This window comes from Myxine glutinosa, chromosome 1 (assembly GCF_964187855.1).
Source record: "Myxine glutinosa chromosome 1, kmMyxGlut1.1, whole genome shotgun sequence".
NCBI lineage: Eukaryota > Metazoa > Chordata > Myxini > Myxiniformes > Myxinidae > Myxine > Myxine glutinosa.
Window position 1 is genome coordinate 121,323,583 of NC_136261.1, and position 22,953 is coordinate 121,346,535.

A 22,953-nucleotide genomic window follows, 5' to 3' on the forward strand; every position below is an offset into this window, starting at 1 on the left:
GCAGTTCCTGCGATTGATACATTGACGTTATTGAGTGGCTGTGAGTCAATACATTTTCTATCACTTATTTAATGGATTGGTGTCCCCTATCAAACGGCACAGCATCTTGTCATTTTTAAACGAATGATGGGCTACTGTGTAGTCATTCGATCAGCTAATGATGGATATAAATTTAAGCGTTTCATACTTGTATAGTCATGTGAAAAGCAAGTTTTATACAAAATATAGTTAGTGTGTTTCCGTTTACAAAGGGATTTCGTTCCGAACAATCGCTCATTTCGTAAATAAATCGATCGGCTGTTGACTGTTATAAATGGTGATATCTGACGATTTAGAAATAAATTTAATTGACGTTTCGGGTGGATGAACTTGGGTGACGAAGCCTGGAACGTATGACATCACAACATACTTAACCAGGAAGGAGGCACAGTAGGTTTTAACTTTTAGCCTCAGCGAATTACGAGTGATCGCGTTTTCTTTTGTTCCTGTGGCTGTTTCTAAAGCAATTGGTTATTCTTGTCACTAACAAGGTCCGTTTGACACGAAATTTTCACCAAGTGATTGGCTAGACATGTAGATTTTTAATGCCAAATATGACGTCATAGGTCACGTGGTATGGGCACCATTTTGAAAAACGCCTTCAACTTTGCCCCTCTTTGCTTCTCCAACTTTGCCTATCCGAAACGGCTCAATGGAAAGAATTGAATCATGACTCATTCTAAAGAACTCTGCAATGGGACCAAAAAAACATGTTTATTTAGGATATTAAAAGTGCTAACGTTATGACGTTCGAATTCGACAAATATAACCCTTGAAGTCACAAATATGATATTGTTTGTGCATAATCTACGTGAAAAAAAATCAGAATCCCAAAAATTTCGACGTCATACGTCACATGGTTCGGCCGCCATATTGTTTTTTTGTGAAAAACACTAAAACCCCTTTTTCTCTGCAACGGCTGAACAGATCGGGCCCAAACTTGGCATGTATAATTACATACCCATGATAAACAAAAATTTCCACCATGATGACATCATACGTCACATGGTTTAGGAGTTATGACGTTTTTAAGCATAAACTTTAAATCCCATCTCTATCATTTTTGAAGATATCGAGTGGAAACTTTACACAAACGTTCCCCATGTGGTGAAGTTAAAACTTTACTTGGGAAGTTTTGATAAGTCACATGGTTTGGCCGTAATAAATATAATTCAACGGAAAATTAAAAAGCTATTATCTCTTGAACCGCTGCATCGATCGACTTGAAACATTAATGTAACGGAGCTGTTACCAAGCGGAATAAGTGTTTAAAATTCCAACATGATTGGTTGTACGGTCTGGAAGCCATAAGTCACTATTGCTAGAAGAAGAAGAAACACAACACATTTTCTTAGGCCATCTAACTAATTGTTCCACTGCCATTTTTTGGATTTATTTTCTTTGAAAATCATTTTCTCTGCAATATTTGGACCGATTGACACGAAATTTTCACCATAGGAGCGCCTCGGCCTGTAGAATCTTTCAATGGTAATTATTATGTCACAGGTCACGTGGTACAGGTGGCATGTTGGAAAAACCGAAAAGCTTTGCACCTCTATATCTCCAAAAGCGCTGTGTAGAAAAGATTGAGACATGTCTCATTGTATATAAATCTCCATGCAGAATATCATATGTCAATGATGATGTCATAAGAGCCTCCATTATGACGTCATAATTCGACAAGTAAAATTATTTTATCCCATCAGGATGAAATTTATTGAGCATCATCTAGGGATCAATTGACAAAGAAAAAAAATAATGTGAAAGCGGGGTTGTATGAAAGCGGGAAGGCAGAGGAAACCGGTCATCACTGCCAGCAGTTATAAAGTGGTAGTTCTCGTTTTATATATTTTTCCCCTTTTTTTGTGTATGCAAAGTCAAGGCCAGTGGAAGAGCTTGAGCACAGAAGGAATTCCATTTAGATTATTTTTCTGATTTTGTTTAGGTGCTGAACATCTAGGGTGTGTATCTGTCTAAAATATTTCCCATGCAGCTTTGACTTTTATAATAACAAATTGGAAGAATTCATCTAAATGGGTGATGAATGACAAAAAAAATGAATAAAACTTGATACCATCACCATGATGTACCAATTGTACCATGCTCTATTCAGAGCGTCGATGCTACCGAAGCAGTTTCTTGGCTAAGGGTTACAATCCTGGATGGGTCACACTGTGATGCAGGATACTCGGCTGAATATGCAGGAATTTGAAATTTAACCATGGTAGCAGTGATAGCTCACCTACTCTTCGTGAAAAGACACCATGGGATCTTTAACATCCAACATCCATCAACTAATGCTGATAGATGGGACGCCCAGTTCAGCGTCCATCCAATGAATGAGATTCCAAGATGACAGTTTATATTGCTGGATCAGGATTCAAAGCTAGGCTAGACAGCTCAGTGGCAAATGTGTATACTTCTAGGTCATCCTGCTAGTCCACTATATATATATTTGACCAACTAGGCATATACCAGAGGGTATTGCATGGCGCTGCAACATGCTGTGGTAGCCCTTTTTGTTCAGCGTGCCAGTCACTCTGTGCAAGTCGCCGACTCTGGATCCAGCAAAAGAGCCCCCAGACCATCACACTTCCTCCTCCATGTTTGAGAGTTGGTATCACACACTGAGGAACCATCCTTTCACCTACTCGATGGCGTACAAAACCTGCGTGATGAACCAAAGATTTCAAATTTTGATTCATTGGTCCATAAGACCTTCTTCCAGTCTTCAGTAGTCCACTGGCGGTGCTTTATGGCCCAGGCAAGCCTCTTTTTCTTATTTTGCCATCTTAGCAATGGCTTTCTTAATGCCACTCGACCTGTCAAACCTGCAGCTCGAAGTCTTCTCTTCACAGTTGAAACTGAGACTTGCTTACTTCGACCAGTGTTAAGCTGTGCTTGAAGCTGTTGTCCTGTGAGCCGCCTATCACGCAAGCTGTTGACTCTCAGAAACGTGTCTTCTGATTCTGTTGTGGCCTTGGTTTTGCCAGACCTCTTTCTGTCAGAGTTTCCTCCACTTTCCATGTGCCTTTTGATGGTGTAGGAAACTGTACTCACTGACACCTGGGCTTTCTTTACAATTTCTCTAAAGGAAAGACCTACACTTTTAAGGGTTATAATGGTCTGTCTGTCTTCCTTTGTTAATTGCCTTTTTCTCGCCATTATGACAGCAATATACTACTTCCTGCAGTGCAATATTTTCCAAATAATGCTTCAGAGGGTGTAATAACAGTCTTTTCCAATACTGCTTTATACAGACAGGGGTTTGTAATCAAGTAATCAGCAGAGGTTGGGACACCTGTAAGTATTGTTTGCATCAACTTTCAGGGCTTAATTTACTTACATTGCTGCAGAACAGCTGTAAGTCGTTAACCCATTACTTGTTCCCTGAAGAAGGCCTTTTTTTTTTTACAATATAACTATGCAATTTACATTATTTTCCCGTTTTTGCTAACCTAAACTTTTTTTTTTAAACCTCGAGCAGTTTACTGCTTACCTTTGTACCATTTCAAGTTATTCACTAGACTTGAATTGGTTAAATTTCAATAAAAACTGGAAAAATTGAGGTGTTCTAAAACTTTTGACCGGTCGTGTATGTATACATACATTATATATATATATATATATATATATATATATATATATATATATCTATATGTATATATATGTATATATATGTATATATATATATATATGTATATATATGTATATATATGTATATATATGTATATATATATATATATATATATGTATATATATGTATATATATACTGTATATATATATATATATATATATATATATATATATATATATATATATATATATATATATATATATACTGTATATATATATATATATATATATATATATATATATATATAATATATATATATATTGTCGTGCGGCCGCCTCTGATAAAAATCAGGCAGTCACGGAAGCCGATCGCGAAGGCTTTAGTTCTCGAGACGAAACTCAATGGCGGACTCCAAAAACAAAAAGCTACACCAAAGTGGAGGGTGGCGGCGCAAGAGCCCTGCAGTCTTACCTGTTCTCGGGGCGTCTCCAATGCTGCTGCAAATTAAATAAATCACACGGTAAACTGCGTTCAAGTATATACAGCAAAATAATACAAGCATTTATTATCGGTTCCGAGAACAAAGAAATGCCATGCTATGAGTATGATGCTCTAAACCCCCTATATGGAGTACTCCCACTCGACAGACTTATTAAACAAACCACAGGGCAGACGACGAAATGAACAAAGAGGGTGTGTGTGTGTGGTGCGTTCTTAGCTTTGCTCGCTCGGGAGCGTGGCGTGGAGATAGTGCAGGCCTCGGACAGCTAGGCCCTGACACTTGGGTAGGGGGGGTGGGGTCTCCCCAACGCGACTGGCTCGCCAGCCCCGGTCCTCTCGCACCGCAACTCTCAAACGCTCACCCCGTTGGAAGGACCACGGTTCCTGGGGCTGTCGTCTCTGCTCGGCGCTTTGGAGATCTTGAGTGGTTGGCAATTGTACGCACGAGGCCACTAATGCGGCCACCAACGGGGCAAACCTCGGCACAACAGCCACCCACACAAGCATGTGATCCGATCGCAGGGAAGATGGGAGGGAACGAAGGCAGGAAGGAACGAGAGGGGAAAATGTCCGGTGCACTCTATCACGACTGAATTCTCTCAGCTCTCCCAAATGGCGTCTGCTCTGCCTCGTGTCCAACTCCGAACTCTCCTTCTTCTCCTTGTCGTCACTTCCCTCCCATCCCCCGTCCCACCCTCTCGTGACATCCATTCGTCCGCCCTCCTCCCATGACATCAAAAAGATCTGCCCCCTTCTCATCATGTCTCGGCAGGGCGTGTCTCAGCCTGCCAGTTTTGGTGGATGTTGTTTCATTGATATGAAAGGGAAGGGAATTAATTAATGTGGGTGCGCTAGGGGCATGAATTCCTACTGTCTAGGTGCGGTGCCAAAAGGGACATTGGATTGACCACAGGGGTGGGAAAACACACAAAGTTACCCTTATCGCCCTGACTACTTAGAACTTCCTGTCCCCGTACAGCAAATACATACGCAATTATCCCGGCATACGCCTACACATACTAACTTAAAGGTACATAGTGGGTTCTAGCTATCGCGACATCCCAGAGCATTTGACCTACACAGATCTATCTGGCTCTAGATATTCCTCTACCCCTCCCGACATAACAATATATATATACAGACTTGGCATTTAATATGGAATAAATTTTTTTTCCTTGACTTGGGTTTACTTTCTTAACTCAGTATATCAATCTGGTGAGTTTCTTTTACACTTTGGTGATTTATTTGTTGAAATAACCATGTCACTAATTGTCTGTCGCAGCAAGAATTCAACAACAGGATTATATCACAGGTGGCGTGGCAAAATGTACGGACAGGTGCATTTGATGATTGGCTTCACAGTCGGGTATACAAGGGTTGTTGTGTTCTGTATTATCAGAAAACAACTGCTGCACGTCTCCAAAAGTTATTGCCGCTTCCTCTGGAGATGGTCCGTCAACTCGACAATGCTGTTTGTCATGGAGTGGTGGCTTTACGAAATTACGGCATGAAACAGCGTGCTATTGCTAGGCAGTATAGCATCACTCAAGGTCAGGTGTCAAAGATCCTGAAAGGAAATGCTCAGAGGGGTGTCCCTACTCTAATACCGAGGCCAGAACGTCCCCGCAGAACCACAAGGAGGGATGATCGCCAGCTGCACCGGTTAGTCCGCAATGGCCGTACCAAATCAGCTAATCGGCTTAGGGCTGAGTGGCAGCAACTGACAATTGTGCCTGTATCCAGAAGGCTAATCAACCAACGACTGGTTTAAGCAGGCTATCGTGCCAAGGCATCCCCTGAGAAAGCCACGGCCTGACCAGACAACACCGCCAGCACCGATTGCAGTGGGCCAGAGCGCACCGTCAATGGCAGCCAGAACACTGGAATCACGTGATCTTCAGTGACGAGTCTAGATTTCTGGTCTATCGTCAAGATGGCCGCGTCCGAGTGCGCAGACAAGTGCACTGAAGCCTACAACAAAGATTGTATAGTGCCAAGAGTCCAAGCTGGAGGTGGTGGGGTGACCGTTTGGGCTGCTTTCATGCAGGGGGCAAAACTGACCTCGTTGTTCTGAATGGAAACCTGAACCAGTTCAAGTACAGGGCATTCTGCAAGAAACATTGCTTCATTTGCTCGTGCAGCCTTTCGAGGAAACTTTGTCTTCCAAGATGACAATGCATGGCCTCATCGTGCTCGCATGATCCAACACTTTCTTGCTGACCGTGGTGTAGAGCAAATGGAGTGGCCTGCCATGTCCCCGGATATGAATCCGATAGAGAACTTGTGGGCAGAATTAACGCATCAAATCGACCACTTGGACCAGCAACCAACTCTCTGTGCGTGAATTGCAGCAGGCTATTGTCACTGCATGGCAAGCGATTCCTGTCCAAACCTTGGCAAATCTCGTGAACAGCATGCCTCAACGTGTACGTGCTCTCCTGAATGCTCGTGGGGGTTATACGAAGTACTGAACTGTAATTTTACTGTCCGTAATCCCAGTCGTAATTTAACTTTTGTTTTTGTTAAAACAAATTTTGGCTAATGTGCAAAATAAGAGAGATACTTCTGGAAAACGTACAGAAGTTTAACACAGTACTGTCCATGAATTGAGTTCGATATCAGTTTACATCACTTTCAAGGATCAATTTATTTGTTTCGAATGTCAAATGTGGTTTTTTTTTCTTTTAAAGGTCACATAACAAAATCTAGAATATTTCAACATAATTCCAATGAACTTTTGGTTCTAAGACATCTTGAAAAGTAAATTCACCCCCACAAAAAAATATGCCATAATTAAATGCCAAGTCTGTATATATATATATATATCCAAATATATCTTCAGTTCTCCAGCTTTCAATGTGCGTATGTAATGACTCTCACTGCCATGTACATACGTATGTACATGGCAGTGACGTCATTACGTGCGCTCATTGAAAGCTGGAGAACTGAAGATATATTTGGATTGTTACTCCCGGCTGCATCCAGGCGATTCCATATAATGAGTGGATACCAGAGATAATGTGCCATGTGGCAGATGGTACTTATCGCTCCATTAAGGTACAGCATAGCTAGATGGGATACCTTAATGGCGGTTCAACACTAATGGTATGAAATCGTATAGTAACTGATATATATATATATATATATATATATATATATATATATATATATATATATATATATATATATATATGATGAGAATAGAACCATGTTCCACACCTTGAGTTCCTGGGATAACAAGATTTATTGATGAACCAATATCACAGCGCTGTGGAGGGTGTAAGAGTCATACATTCACAATTGAACAGCATGGCCCCATACACTCCTGGAAAATTGGCAACCCAAAGTTTCTTTATATACAGCAAAATTATACAAAAAATCTCCGCTAAAAAATGAGCGCGGACAAAGAAAAACGGGCTAGATATCTCCACCGAGACCCTATCTTCTTTGGCATGAGCAAAGGGAAAGATGCGGGAGAAAGAGCACAGTGACATTCTCAAAACTTATCTTCCATGCTGGCCTTTGGTCAAGGACAGACAGACGCGTTTTCACGAGGGGGTCTAACAGAGCAAGCAGTTTCACTATCTTTCTACATTCCTTGGCACAGTTGGACAATAAAGCATAGTTCAAAGCAAGAGGGAACATCGTAAGCTTAAACCTTTTCACAAAGCAACCACTATTAAATGCAAACCACAATTAGATAAGGCACAACCAAAGGCATGATCTCGACATTCCCCCATTTGGTCTCTACGAGACTACGTATCACAGAGACCAGGCCACATCGGCTTTATTTGCAAAGCAAAAGAGATAGTCTTATATGTGGCCACATCGGGCTTTATTGAGTGTTGTATGTGTGTCCTCCCAAGGGCATGCCACGCACATAAAGTACCCCGCATGCACGCTTGAAAGGTGTGTCATGTTGTGCGTGTTTGAACATGAAGGTCCAGAACATGAAAATCTATTAACGTTTCAGATCCGCAATGAATGCGCCTGGTCTGGCCAGGGATGTTGCCCGGGAGGGTCTCCCAACCCACCCTTGCAGCGGCGTAGGTGCGGCTGAAATCCCCCCAATCGAAGGGCTCCCCGTCCTCGCACAGACCCGGTCCTTTGCCGATCTTCGAAGTTAATCGACGTCCATGCTGTTGTTCTGAGGAATACATAATGTAATTAATATCTTGTGTCACGTGTTCCTGGCAGAGTACAGAACATTACAATTCAAAGTAAAGAGAGAAACTTCCTTTTGTGTCAAAGACGTTCATGGACGCATAATCAGCTTGTGGATCCAGAGTATCAGTGTCAGGTCCTTTGGCAGCCAGACCAGCGTTGCAGTCAGATCCATAGTCGGATCAAGCGGAGATGTGCAGCTGTGTGCTTATAATACATAAGAAGCATTAGCCATTTCCCGCAGGGGATTTACAACAAAATCATCACAATAAATCAAATAAATCAACAGTCTTCTGATGCGCCGGTCACATCGGCATCACCCAGGGGCTCGTTCAGGTCGACGGCCTCGGCGGTCAAGATCATGGTCTTCCGACGGCGGTTTCTTCATCGTCCATCCTGAAAAATACTTTCTTACACACACCATGATCAAATTCCTAGCCCCCCGTCCCACCAATTGGCATTTAGTTACCTCATCTCTCAGATGGTTGGCTTATTCATAGCCGCATTTCCTGCGTCGTGTCTGGAAATTCAAATGCTATATTTTTTCACCAATTTCCGAAAATACCTTCCTTTTAATCATCTTCCCTACATCTAATAATACATGATTTACCAACCATTTCCCCCCCCCCCCCCAACCATAATCGGTCAATGGAAATAATCGGTATTCTCCCCTTCAAAACTTCACTGTTATCCTATCAATACCTGGACATTTTTTCCCTTTTTCCTAGATACGCGAATTCACACCAGTATATACCACTGGAAAAATTATCTGAAAAATAACGAAATCGTCTCCAAGTTCTCTAGCTAATCTCCGTCCGCAATCACCTGGTCTCTACCCTCCTGTCTCTCAGCCTCCTGTCCTCCTGTCTACTGTCTCCTGTCTCCTCCTGTCTCCTGTCTCCTGTCTACCTCCTGTCTACCTCCTGCCTCCTGTCTACCCTCCTGTCCTGTCGAGGTCAGCAAATCACCAACTCTACCCTCCTGTGCATTTTGCCTTAGGTTTTAGAACCTAGAGTCAACCAAAACAACAACAACTAGCCTCCCAAGGCCATTTCCCTGCAAGAGCGGGGGTTAGCCTTGCGGTCCCCATGACAATCTTCTTCATTTTGCTCTATCACCTCCCTTTATGAGCAATACTTCAACTGATGTGATTCCCACGTGCCTGGTGGAGTTCTGTTCACCTGGTCTGCAGAGCCGTGATCCAATCTGCACCAGCCCCCAATCACCTCCTCGATTGGGTCATTCTGTGTGTAGCAATCTAACGCAACGTTATTAAACGAAATTCACAACTTTACATTCATTGGTCCCCCAGTGCAAGCCAACCCTTGTATCACCTTCTTATCACAAAAACAACAGTCTATAACTAACCACTTTCCTTTATTTCCTGCCTTTTCCATTAACTTTTTTACAACCCTTTCCTCTACTTCCTCAACAATTCCTGCAGAGTCACCTGTCATTGACAAATAATCCATCTGATTCGACTTTCCAATCCAATCATCTTTGCACTTTCCACGACCTTCTTCACACTTCCTCCCGAACCTTTCCTTCAGACACAACCCAAATGAGTTATGAATACAATTTCCCCTTCCAGGCGCGTCTGTCTAGCCACTCACAAATTGTCCACAAGACAACGTCACCATATTTCACACCTCGGACCAGCCAGGGGTCCCTCGAGAGATGCATCCTCAGGTTAAAATCACCTCAGCTCTTGAGAGCTCAATTTTGTTTCCATGGCCTATTTTGACCCATTTTGGCCCACCACCACCTCTACCTTCTGCCAAGCAAGAGCAGGAGCATCATTACTCCCTCTTCCCTCTGCCCACCATAACTGGCAGACAGACAATGGCGAGCCACAAGCCCCAATGTTCTTAAACAGACAGATTCAACAACATCCAATAAGTGAATTCATTTCCCCAGAACTCATTCCCCTTTCCAACCAACATTTACACCTAAGCTTCAGGAATATGCCTTGTTCCAGGTGTGTGCGCATCCACATCCTTAAATTGGCTGACCCCCATTTGTATCCCGGCTGCCCCTCCACCTGGAGCATGGTTACCCCCCAAAATGACATTGCACGAACCCTTTCAATACCTGTCTAAACCTACTACCATTTAACAACGCTTCCCCATACACTGTTATGGCCCCATCTGGATTTTTCACGAAAATATGGTAGAGATATTTCCTGGAGCAGCGCTATTGTGGTGGCAGCAATGTTTCCCTGTCTTCCCCATTTTTGCGGTACTAATGAATGATCCGTCAACGCTGGTGCATGTCAAGAACCCAATTTCCCTATCCACTTTTCCAATCTTCATTTCAATTTAAATTCAACCCGATTTCCTCTAATTCCTCCCTACGGCATCACATGCACCTGTTACAGTGAATATATTTCCCCTGCTCCCTCCCCTTACTCAGTAGCCATCATTTTGATAAAATCATTTGAAAAATACCCAATGGCAATCCATTCTGCTCAGGATTGCGTGCTCCTAACATAATACTGGATCCCAACCTCCAACCACACGAGGTGCCACCCAGATCCCTAGCAACACGCCCTAACTTCAACACAAGGCCTCCACCACGAACAACCAACGAAACATCAACAACAACAACTTGCAGAAATCCATATTTTCTGTTCAGAAATTACGTACACAATCTCAGTTTTAACCAACAATATGTTTCCCTTTGTCCCGATTTAAGTCCCTGTCATGGACACACACACCTGTGTGTCAGGGACACACACCTAGGGACCCAACTAGGTGGGTTATCGCCGGCATTCTGAACAAATTCCCTATTCCTGCCCTGATTCCTGTTGCAAAGGCAACGGCAGGCAGCCCATCGAGTGTCAACGAGAATGACCAAGAAACCGCTTCATATCAACTTTGTCGCATGTCACAGCCCACAACATGCCTTCGCCTCAACCTCCGTCGAGGCACTGTATCAGCAGTACACACGGCATTGAGCCTGCTTCGTTGCCAGCCCGAGCCGTTTCGTCCCTCCGGCCTGGAGGACGACCGAGAGAGCTCAGAGCTCCCATCCTCAAGTGAGTATCTCCCTTCATTCAACGCATTCCCAAGTCAAATCCCAAAACAAATTAAAACAGACGTCATCTTAAAAAATACAACTTGCCTCTGCAAGAGCTCCACCTTCGAACAGATAAACGACAATCAGACTCAATGTTACAAATGCACACAGCCGATGTACCGAAACAACAACCAACTGGTCCGTCCAGGAACTCCCCGCAAACACAAGCCACCTCCAATGATCTTCAATTGAAGTGCGGAGCGAATGCTCTCACCTCAAACCCCACAGCCTTTCTAGGGAGGCGTGCTCTACCATGCAGCACCCTCTACCTGGTGCACACCTTCCGCACATTCATTCCGCTCCCAGGCTTCGTTACACACCTGACCACCGCACACACTCGTCGTTCGCACACTCCATTCCAGGTGTGCATTCCTTCTCACCTGCCACAACCAACTCGTACTCCGTGCCACTCTCAGCACCTTCCCTGTGTCTTTGCACCGATGCATCTCCAAGATGCATTAGCCATTACGCAACCCATCCACACATCATTCGCCCGGCGTGAACCACATCACATGCCGACAGTTGAAACCTCGACCGTTTTCATCCCTCGGATGAGCGTTCGACCCACATTATCTTCTCCAATACTTTCCCCCATCCGCCTGTGGGGCAGCTTGTCCCGCATTATCTGCCCTGAGACCCATATGCATTTTCATAGCTAAACCATACCACCATCGCTTGCCTGGAAAGCCGTTGTCCGGCGCATTGATCAACACAGATAAGATGTACCGTTGCATCTTACGTCTTCCAGCTGCCAATCCACATCACATCCGTATCTCGATCTTGCAACTGCCATTCTCTATTTCATCCGCTCTAGACAACCTCATTCACCTCATTCAGAGAGACCTCATCCACCCAAAACATCATTCATTGTATGGACAAGACTTCCTGTTGGCACAGGAAATTCATTATTGTCTTGAAATCCTACATTCAACCACGTCAATCGCCTCATTTAATATACTTCACGTTACTATCAACGTTCATTCAGCATTCCTCTTATAATTCCATTATCAAACAATGTATTCCTCATGATATTGCATGGCAGGAGTCACAGGCGACCACTATACCGACATGGCGCATAGCACACCGCATGAAGCACCTTGCTGGCAAGGCACGAACGACTCACGTGTAGAAAAGTTGAAGTGGCCCACAATGCATTTGGGCACACATCCTCCAAGCAACCTCATAGCAGGGTTCTCCCCCGTACTCACGCATCTTCCTGTTCCATAATGCGCCTTTTTCTCCAGACGGCTCTCCCACACTCGTCCGTCTCAATCCCAACTGCACCTGTTCACAGGATTTTTGGGTCTCTCCCAATCTTCTGCTTATCTCGCCGGCCTCCATGCTAGCCGGCCTGCATCCCCATGCGGCAACTCCGCACGTTATTCTTTCCCTCATTCTGAGCCCTTAACTTCAGTTTTTCATAAAGGTGCAACCACCCGATGCGGCTGGTTGCATCATTTTCTTACCTGGCTCATTATAATCCTTTTTCCGCCTGACTCGGCCACCCGAATGCGTCGAATACACGCATTCCATCTCCAGAACTCAAATCATTCTAGTTTACTTCAGATTGAGTATTACTCCGACATACCTTAATCTCCCTTAAGATATTTAATTAACGTGCATGGAACATTTTCTCGTCCATGCGCCCAGGCGGTCGCTCCCAGCGCACGGCAGCACGACCCCCATTTGCAAGAAGCAGCTCGTGATGCGTACAAGGCGCAAGGAAGCGCCCCGAGGCCATCCACCGACAAATCCTGCCTTTTAGTTTACCGCGCCGATATTTCCCTAATCCGGTCCTCCCGCGGCGCTAACTCGCGGTCAATGCTTGTATAGCGCTTCTAACTTGTCTAACTTATCACCCATGCCAGAGCTTTCCTAAAGGGGTTCTCCCTTCTTAACTTAGCTTAACACTTATCCTGGCCATATTCCTTGGGTCTCCTCCGTTAGCCCGCAGCCAATACTTTCTCTGGTTACTATCAACCCCATCAACTCCATCTTGTCTCTAGACTGCCCTGCCTGGGAGGTTCTTGTCTTTACCAAGAAGTCCCCCCTTTTTGCTAACTGACCCCCATTTCTTGGTTCATCAATAGACACTTGTTACCCCGAGCCAAATAGGCCTGTACTTACACACCAGATTCCAATTTGTTCGTGATCCAAGCACGGAACGACGAAATGGGAGACAGACAGCCTGGGTGAGTGAACGGAGCTCAATTTGGAAAGACCCCTCAGTATGAAAGCTCACGTTAATCGACTCAGTGCTGGCCAGCCTCTCCGCTGAGTCTCCACAGGGTCTGCCTCCCAAATATCGCTCAGAGTCGGATCCCACTTCTGACACCAACTGATGAGAATAGAACCATGTTCCACACCTTGAGTTCCTGGGATAACAAGATTTATTGATGAACCAATATCACAGCGCTGTGGAGGGTGTAAGAGTCATACCATTCACAATTGAACAGCATGGCCCCATACACTCCTGGAAAATTGGCAACCCAGAGTTTCTTTATATACACAAAATTATACAAAAAATCTCCGCTAAAAAATGAGCGCGGACAAAGAAAAACGGGCTAGATATCTCCCACCGAGACCCTATCTTCTTTGGCATGAGCAAAGGGAAAGATGCGGGAGAAAGAGCACAGTAAAAAAACCACTGTTTAGAGGCCATTTTTCCCCGCAAAGCGGGGGTTGGCCTTTTCGGGGACCGTGGTAGTTGTTGTTTTTTGGTCCGCTTTTTGAAGCAAAAGCCCGGAGCACATTTTGAAGCACATTTTTTTGGAGCACATTTTTTTGAAGAAAGAGCACAGTGACATTCTCAAAACTTATCTTCCATGCTGGCCTTTGGTCAAGGACAGACAGACGCGTTTTCACGAGGGGGTCTAACAGAGCAAGCAGTTTCACTATCCTTCTACATTCCTTGGCACAGTTGGACAATAAAGCATAGTTCAAAGCAAGAGGGAACATTGTAAGCTTAATCCTTTTCACAAAGCAACCACTATTAAATGCAAACCACAATTAGATAGGGCACAACCAAAGGCATGATCTCGACATATATATATATATATATATATATATATATATATATATATATATATATATATATATATATATATATATATGTATGAATGTATGTATGAATGTATGTATATATATATATATATATATATATATATATATATATATTGTTATGGAACCCAACGTCGGCCTATGGTTCCCCTTTTGAGGGGGGATTAGTCCCCTCGATTATTGCTGACCGACGTGGTCCCTGAAGCTGCACCGCGGCCTCCGGAAAGGCCGGTGCACAGCCCCGTTCGTGACCGCGGATAAGATGTTACTGGATTGCTGAGCGGATGGCAGCCGCGGCCCGAACCGTTAACAAAGACTACCCCGATTCTGAAACGTTGGCCAAATCGTGCCACAGATATTCAATGAGGGAAAAGACAAAGACGACACAGATGTGAAGAAGAGGAAGACGAAGGCAAAAAGGTTTGAAATACGAATATGATTTATTACTATTTACAGGACCAAAAGAAACCAAGGAAGAAGGAAAGATAATAAAATAAAGACAGAAAGAGGGACGGACCAGAAGGACACAGTGAAAATTCTAGCTTATCTATTACAGTCTTAATTAACCCAGGGACAGAACAAACAAAGACAGACTCACACGGGGAATTGCAGAGTGGATTGGCTGGAAGGAGGAATGGGAAGGCCCGGGCCACTGCAGGCGTCGAGGTCCCGCTCCAGGAGTCGACTCGCGTTCTTGGCGGGAAAGCCTTGGTGTGCAGCGGCGCGTATTGATTGTTCACCGCGAGCGGATGGGCGCTTCGTGCTGGACTCCGGGCTCTTCAGCTCCACTTTAATGCCACTTAACGCCACACTCAACTCGTCCTCCTCCAACGCCACTCTCTTTCTTCATCAACCCTTCCTCCTTCAGCAACAACTGTACTTTCATCCACCAACCACCAACCAACAACCGTCCTGACGCATGCGCATGCGTTTTTATAGCGCGCCTCGACCTCTCCCCACGAGCTCTCTGGGCACGCCTACCGGGTCGCTTACTGCCGTGCCGGTTGGCTCGCACGGCCTCCTTTGGCTCTGCCCTTGATGACGAGGGGCGGCCAACGCCCTGGATTCGGCGGCTCCTCCCCCCTCTTCTCCGCGCCCACCTCGTGGCTAATGGAGTCGCGGTGAAAACCACCCAGCAGCTGCGGCGAAAACCCAAGCCCGAAGAAACAGCGGACTGCAGCAAACCGCGCAGAGGAATTTGTAATGCGGCTGCCAAAAGGGGCTTCCCATGAAGGTTCTGGGGAAACTGAAAGGGGATACTACCTTGTTTCACTTCGGTGCAATGGAGTGTCAGGTAATGGACGACATAGCCTTAACCTAATACACACAATAAGGAAATAACTACCAACAAGCAGGAAATCTATGATTGGCTAACGTGATTGTATATGACCTCATTAAGGGACGCCCTTTTGACCTTTATACACAACTGGAGGAAGGAGGGTGATATTTTACAATGTACTACACAATAAAAAAACACAATTCTCATATCCACAATATATATATATATATATATATATATATATATATATATATATATATATATATATATATATATATATGTATGAATGTATGTTTGAATATATATATATATACAGTCACGTGAAAAAGTAAGTACTGTACACCCCATGTAAAGTTTTGACTTTTTCAACATATTTCAACATACTGCTATTTGATCTTTATTTCAACAATATTGATAGATAAAGGTGATATAATACAACAAATATCATGAAACATTTACATTTTGTAGTCCATTGTATAATTTAAATAAACATAAATGCAAATTTCGCATGTGGAAAAAGTAAGTACACCCTTGGATCTAATAGGTGGTGTTGCCCCCTTTGGCAGAAACAACCTCAAGTAGGCGTTTCATATAACTGTCTACCAGTCTCTGACATCGACTGGGAGAAATTTTTGCCCACTCCTCCATGCAGAGTTCTTTCAACTGTGCGATGTTTGAGGGGTTTCTTGCATGCACAGCTCGTTTCAAATCCCCCCCACAACATCTCGTTGGGATTTAGATCTGGGCTTTGACTTGGCCATTCCAGAACCCTCCATTTCTTTCTTTTCAGCCATTCCTTGGTGGATTTACTGGTATGTTTAGGGTCATTATCATGTTGCAAGGTCCACCTTCGGTTGAGCTTCAACTTTCCGACAGATGGCCTCACATTATCCTCAAGCACCCTCTGGTCCAATGAAGAATTCATCGTGGATTCTATGTTGGTGAGCTGCCCAGGCCCTGATGCAGCAAAGCTGCCCCAAACCATAATATTTCCACCACCATGCTTTACAGTTGGTATCAGGTTCTTGTGGTCAAATGCTGTCTTTGGTTTTCGCCAAACATGTCTTCTGGTACTGTGGCCAAATAGCTCTACCTTTGACCCATCTGTCCAGAGCACATTGTTCCAGAGGTGCTGGTCTTTGCCAAGGTGTTCATTGGCAAACTTGAGTCTTGACCTGTTCTTTCTGGACAGCAAAGGTTTCCTCCTGGCACACCTCCCATGTAGATCAAATTTGTGCAGCCTCTTTCTAATGGTAGACTCATGCACTTTGACATCAACAGTGGCAAGAGCTACCTGTAGGTCCCGTGATGACATCTGGGGTTCTTAGAGACTTCTTTCAGCATCTTGCAGTCTGCTCTCAAGCTGAACTTGCTGAGGCGGCCTGGCCTGAACAAGTTGGCAGTTCTTTGGAATCTTCTCCGCTTGTAGATGATCTTCCGGACAGTCGAATGATTGATTTCAAATTGTTTGGAGATCTTTTTAAATCCCTTCCCAGACTCGTAGGCATCTATAACCTTCTTTCTGAAGGCCTCAGAGAGCTCTTGTGATCTCGGTATGGTGACGCCGCACACTTCAACAACAAAGAGCAAACCAAACTAAATGTCTGAGGTTTAAATAAGACAGGTTCCTCCAAAATCCTCTCTGATGATGTTCTAATAATTTGCACCTGAGCTGGTGCACCTGATTCTAATTTTAGGTATTTGAAGTAATGATAAATGTAGGGATGTACTTACTTTTTCCACATGCGAAATTTGCATTTATGTTTATTTAAATTATGCAATGGACTACAAAATGTAAATGCTTCATGATATTTGATACGTTACATCACCTTTATCTATCAATATTGTTGAAATTAAGATCAAATAGCTGCATGTTGAAATATGTTGAAAAAGTCAAAACTTTGCATAGGTTTACTTACTTTTTCACTTGACTGTATCTGTATATATGTATATATATGTATATATATATATATATATATATATATATATATATATACATATATATATACATATATATATATATATATATATATATATATATATATATATATATCATATCCAGTGGCCTGCAAAATTATTCAACCCCAACTAATAATGACACATTCAGATGGATTGTGAATTATGTAGAAACAATTTTTTGAAATGAACATTTTTATTCACAACTGACTACATCAAAATATACACTGTTCTAGTTAAAGGAGGTTATTGATGAAGTTTGGAGTGGAGGAATGGCTGATCAGAGTAGTGGTGGCAATGTAGGATAGAGCGCGCACAGCTGTAAGGACAAAGGATGGGAACAGTGGTGAGTTTGAGGTGAAGGTGGGAGTGCATCAGGGGTCGGTACAAAGCCCACTACTATTTGTAGCTGTGATGGGGGTGCTGTCTCGGAACATAAAGGAGGGTTTACCGTGGGAGATGTTGTATGCAGATGATCTGGTGTTGATTGGCGAGAGTATGGATGGACTGAAGGAGAAGATTAACAAGTGGAAGGAATGTATGGAGGCAAAAGGTCTGAAGGTGAATATCGGAAAGACGAAGGTGATGGAAAGTGGTAAAGCATGTGGTGAAGTGGAAAGAACTGGGAAGTGGCCCTGTGCTGTGTGCAGGAAGGGTGTCGGAGTAAACTCCATTCAATGTACAATGTGTGCTGAGTGGGTTCATCAAAAATGTAGTGGTCTGAGGGATCATTAACCAGTGTGGCAGCTACATTCAAGTGTAAGGTGTGCATAGATGGAGCTGCAGATGGAGGAAATGTTGAGTTGGATCTTGGAGACGGCGTGAAGCTGGAAGGTGTGAAAACATTTTGCTACCTAGGAGACATGCTGAATGGAGAAAGTCGATCAGACTCGGCGATGGTTGCTAGAGTGAGATTTACATGGAAGAAGTTTTGAGAACTGAGTGGCGTGCTGATGTGGAGGGGAGTGTCGTTGAAGCTGAAGGGAAAGGGGTATGCTGCATGTGTGAGAAATGTTATGATTTATGGTAGTGAGACATGGGTAATGAATGTAGAGCAGCAACGAAGGCTGGAAAGGGTGGAAATGCGAATAGTTCGCTGGATGTGTGGAGTATCGTTGAGAGAGAGGAAGACAAATGATGAATTGCGAAAGATGATGGGAATAGAGCCTGTGATGGATGCTGTGAAGAGAAACATGTTGAGATGGTTTGGTCATGTGTTGAGGAAGGATGAAAGTGACTGGTTGAGAAGAGTGATGGAAATGAATGTCGAATGAAGTAGAGGACAGGGAAGACCGAGAAAGACTTCGCAAAAGGTGGTGGAAGAAGAAATGCGGGCAAGGGGGTTAACAAGGGAAGATGCAGAAAATAGAGCAAAATGGAGAAGATTGTCATGGGGCCCGCAAGGCTAACCCCCGCTCTAGCAGGGAAAATGGCCTTAAAATGTCTGTTGTGTTGTTGTTGTATAGTTAAAGGGGGTTACATGTCAAGAGTACCTGCAAAAAACATGTACAAATCAAAATGAATTGGTTGCAAAAGTATTCAGCCCCTTAGGTCAGTATTGGTGGAAGCCCATTTTGCAGTAATGACTGCTGTGAGTCAGGATATGTCTTTTTTTTTCTTTTCTTTTTTTGTATACTGAATCGAGGCTCGTGAAAGAGCTAACATTTATTTCCACAAACAAATCAACCAGACAAACAAAACATACAAAAAGAGGGAGCAGAAGACAAGATGGGGAGAGGAGGGGAAGCACACAAACACAACACCTGAGAGCAGGGAGAAGCGTGGGAGGGAGAGGGCCTGGGGGGAGGAGGCGTGGGAAGGGGGGGAGGGGGGGAGAGGTATAAAACACAAGGAGACCAAGGACTTCTAGGACAGAAGTTGGTATTTCAAAAAAATGTAGGATTTGGGGTGAAATTAGCGGGGTAGAAAAGATCAAGGTTTTGGATGGGTGAAGATAAGAGATGGTGGTGAACAGCTGTTTTAAAGACCTGGAGGGTGGAGTGGGATTGAAGAGAGTGAGGGAGTTTGTTCCAGAAGCGGGAGAAAAGAGGAATGAAGGAGTGAAGGTGAGCAGAAAGTCTTGATTTTGGCAGTTTAACCATAAGAGGGTTGCAGGCAGATCTTGTGCGACCTGTAGGAATATTTGGGGGACAGAGCCCAGAGAGAGCTGGGGGGGCAAGGCCAGAGAGGAGTCGGTAGAAGACGGAAAGACCACCAACCTGCCTGCGGTGAGTGAGTGAAAGGCCCTTGGAGTTAGCTTCATCGCGGGAGATTCCAATGATTCTGAATGCTTTGGTTTCAACAGCGTGAAGACGAGCTAGGTGTGAGGCAGGAGCACCAGCCCAGACGGGAGAGCAGTATTCCATTGAGCTGCGGATGAAAGCCTTGTATGTGGTGAGGAGCTCAGGTGTGCCAAGGAAGGACTTCGCACGATGGAGGATGGCCAGTCGGCGACTGGCTTTGGAGGCCAGATTTGAAATGTGGTTTTCCCAGTAAAGATCATGGCAGATAGTGAGACCCAAAAGCTTGAGTGACAGAACTTCTTGGAGAGGATTATTCAGAAAGTGGATGGGAGGGTTGTCCAGTCGGCCTTTTCGGAGAGACATCGTAAGAGTGTGAGATTTGTCAGGATTGAAAGACATGTTCCACTTGTTTGCCCAGTCTGTGATTTTGTCCAGGTCTGCAGAGATTGAGGAGGCTGCAGACTGCCGATCTGAGGGATGAGGAATGGAGCGACAGAGAGTAGAGTCATCAGCAAAGAGATAGAGAGGATTTTCAAGAGAGTCAGAGAGATCATTGATGAAGACCTGAAAAAGCACAGGGCCCAGAACACTGCCTTGGGGAACTCCAGCCTGAACGGGAAGAGGAGATGAGAGAAACCCATTCAGGGCCACACGTTGACTACGACTAGAGAGGAAGTCCGCCAGCCATGCGTGGAGATTTCCATGGATACCAAAGGAGGAGAGTTTGGTGAGCAGAGTGGGGTGCCAAACCGTATCGAAGGCACGTGATATGTCAAGGGAGACAGATCTAATTTCCTGTTTGGCATTGAGGACCTCCATCCATTGTTGAGAAAGCAGAAGCAGCATGTCCAGAGTAGAGTGACCAGGTCTGAAACCAAATTGATGGTCAGAGATCAAGCCATTGGAGAAGAGGAAAGTTTTCATATCTGAAGCAATGATGGATTCCATGACTTTGCTGATAATTGGGAGAAGGCTGATTGGTCTGTAGTTGCTAGGATCTGTTTTTGCACCTTTTTTGTGCAAAGCGGTGATGTTGGCTGATTTACAAGCAGATGGCAGATGACCTTGAGCAAAAGAGAGGTTGAAGAGAACAGAGAGAGGGAGTGAAAGAGCGGAAGAACTTGATTTTAGGACCCGTGGGCTGATGCCGTCAGGACCAGTTGCAGAATCCGAGTCGAGGGTTGACAGAAACTTTTCCACCTTGTCAGGAGGAAAGGACACAGAGTCCAGGAGCAGCTGGGTACGACTGGTTATGGTGGGTACAGAGAGGGATGGGTTTGGGACACAATATTTAGAGGCAAACACAGAGTTGAGGCATTCAGCTTTTTCACGTGCGGAGTCAGCAGTGTAGCCGTTTGAGGTGAGGGAGGGGATGGAGGGGGAACAAACACCAGAAACAGATTTGACCAGATGCCACCAGGATTTGGAAGAGGGAGACAGATAAGAGAGTTCGGTCTTGAGAACGGAGAGATATAGTTTCCTGGCTCTCCTGAGGGTGGACACACACTTGTTTCGGGCTTTGTGAAAGGAAATGAGATTTCCTTCCATTGGATTTGCTTTCCAGGAGACGAAAGCAAGTTGTTTCTGGGCAACACCCTCACCACATGATTCCGTGTACCAAGGACGGAAGGAAGGGTATGACAACTGAAGACGAGATGGGATAAATCTGTGCATGAGAGAGAGCAATTTACTTTGGAAGAATTCCCAGGATGAGTTGATGTCAGAGGCGGTAGAGATGTGAGACCAGTCCAGATGATTGATGGCTGCTTGAAGACCGTGCCAGTAGGCCTGAGTGAAATGCCAGACTCGTCGACGCTGAGGAGGCTCTCTGAGAATGGTCAGAGAGATGTCCACTTTGACAAGCACATGATCAGATGAGCCGATTTGAGCAGAAGAAGAGCAGCAGACATTTTCAGGGAAGTTAGTCATAACCAAGTCCAGAAGAGAAGATGCTCTGTTGACTGAGATCCAGGTCGGGAAATTGACAAATTGTGTCAGTCCCAGTGAGTCGCAGAAGTCCTTTGCTGAAGAGCCATGGCTGGTGAGAGAGGTACCCACACCCAGCCAACTGGCATGGTGACAATTGAAATCACCACATATGAGGAAGAGAGAGTTGGGATGGGTAGAAAGAAGTTGGTCCATATTATCAGACAGCGAGATGTCGATGGAGTGTGCTGAGTGGGTCTCACCAGTGGGTCTCACCAGGTCTCACCAGGTCTCGACCAGCATTGCACAGTGAGAGGGTAAAATCTTTGCCCATTTTTCATGTGAAAATTGCTCTCGTTCTGCCAAGTTCAATGTGGATCGTCGATGGACTGCAGTCGTCAAACCCGTCTAAAATGTTAAATTGGGTTCAAGTCAGGACCTTGACTGACCCACTTAAGAACATTAATTTTCTTCTAATTAGGCCACTCTCGTGTAGCTTTAGCTTTGTGCTTCGGATGATTGGCCTGCTGAAATGTGAATCCCCTAACCAGTTTCAGATTCATGGCTGAAGCAGGTTTTCATCGAGGATTTTCCTTTACTTTGCACTGTCCATTGTCCCTTTGATCCTGACAAGCTTGCCAGTCCCTGTTGATGAAAAGCAGCCCCATAACATGATGATAACACCAACATGCTTGCTTGCTTGCATGTTTGACAGTAGGGATGCAATATCATTAAGATGCTTTTTTGTAAACTCCATGCAAGCTTTTTGATGTGTCTTTTTGGCTAATGGCTTCTTTCTTGCCACCTGTCAGCTGGCCACCTGTCAGCATAGAGGTCAGCCTTGTGAAGGGAATGGAATGTTGTTGACTGATGAACACTGACCCCCATCTCTGATATAGAGGCTTGCAGATCTTTCAAAATCATTATTGGATTTATATTGACATCCCAAACCAGCTTCCTGCTTGCCTGGCTGCTGAGTTTGGATGGCAACCTAATCTGGGTAGAGTCTGGGTGATATGATATGGTACTATACCGGTCCCAGGGGTGAACACCTCTGGCGAAGAAAAGCCGATCAAGTTTATCACTCTGACGCATTCAATCCAACTATGGCATGTTAATACGTTCGGGG

General features: G+C 44.4%; 1 protein-coding gene across 1 annotated transcript in view; it reads left to right on the forward strand.

The window, feature by feature from the left end:
* The window catches only part of LOC137427916 (paired box protein Pax-6-like), a 152,726-nt gene that overhangs the window by 102,600 nt on the left and 27,173 nt on the right, over positions 1-22,953 (forward strand). The window lies entirely within an intron of this gene.